The following is a 1,271-nucleotide window of genomic DNA, read 5'->3' on the forward strand; positions in this document are numbered from 1 at the left end:
CTGTAAATGATGTTTCACAGAATATCACCGTACAACAATTATTACAAATTACAGTCAACCAATTGTATATCGACAGCAATGAAAAGACACTTTATTAACATTGTTTTACTATAGGAACATCATTTATATTGCTTTATACATCTGGATAGAGAGAGAGATACAAGCCAAGATCTAGTGTCTTGTACAAGGACACATGCTGTGTACATTGCCTGGGTTCTTGGACAAGACACTTCGCTTGTTTAAATTCCCTAAATAATGTACAGTACTTCTTTTTGATAAGCTGATGTAATATTTTCATTCATATCATGGGCTGTAATTTCAGGACTGGCATCAGTCTGTGTAGATTTGCAGAAAAGCTTACAAACACAATCCTAAGTATGATTAGTGACAGTAGGATCATAACACTTAACACAGGCATCTTTTTGGTTTACAGTTCAATATTCTGTTTCAAATATAAACATGGTTGATATCAGTAGAAGTTTCTGGGTGTTCTTTCATTTAACCAACTGCATTTACAACTCTCCTGTTAGGGACCAGGTCTGCCAGGGTATAATGGTTTCTGTAAAAAATAAATAGACAATACATGTAATTATTTCTTGATAGCCACATTATACTAATGTCCTTGTAAATTATTAGCACTCTACAGTAATTTTTGAAGAACATCCCATTAGAGGGATTAACAATGGGCTCAGAGCTTCAAAAGAGCTTTCTTTGTTTTTGTAGGTAGCTTTGATCATTAGAGTAAGAATGCTTTGATCTTTTGTTCAAATCACTGCTATGTCACCTACTAGAGGTAATGTCTTGATTGGTTAAACACTTTTGGTACTAGTGCATATAAGCTTGCTAATATGGATAATTTTTTCATTCCTGATGATGACATAATTAATGTCGAAATATTGAATCCCAACACGATGGCGTGTATTTCAATACTTGGAGTATGTATTATACTTTCCCATTAGAGTAACTGAACCACAATAATCTGGTAGTGTATTGTGTCTGCTTTCAGTAGGTCATGCATACTGTACAACATTTGGATACATATATTATTTAAAAAAAAAAAACTATCTACAGTAACAAAGAGCAACTTTTAAACAAAAAATTATTTTTTACAATCTGTGAGATTGAGTTAAAATGTTTGGTTATTAGAATTAACATATTCACAGCACATAGTCAAACAGGCAAAATAAGCTTTTGATATTTAACTTACATCATATCCCATGCTGATGAGGTCACCATTGATGACTGGGCTCTGTCAATGAAATAAAGTAGAA

The 1,271-nt window shown here is 32.8% G+C and overlaps 1 long non-coding RNA gene across 1 annotated transcript; it reads right to left on the minus strand.

Annotated features, from left to right (window-relative positions):
• Positions 1 to 69: 69 nt before the first annotated feature.
• LOC117119473 lies at positions 70 to 1,271 on the minus strand. The gene is made up of 2 exons (XR_004447194.1): positions 1,208 to 1,271; positions 70 to 559 (listed from the first exon to the last, which is right to left on the minus strand). It is a non-coding gene; the product is annotated as an uncharacterized LOC117119473 (long non-coding RNA).

The sequence above is a fragment of the Anneissia japonica genome, unplaced genomic scaffold (assembly GCF_011630105.1).
Source record: "Anneissia japonica isolate Jap-2015-1 unplaced genomic scaffold, ASM1163010v1 scaffold31913_len1269_cov148, whole genome shotgun sequence".
Classification (NCBI taxonomy): domain Eukaryota; kingdom Metazoa; phylum Echinodermata; class Crinoidea; order Comatulida; family Comatulidae; genus Anneissia; species Anneissia japonica.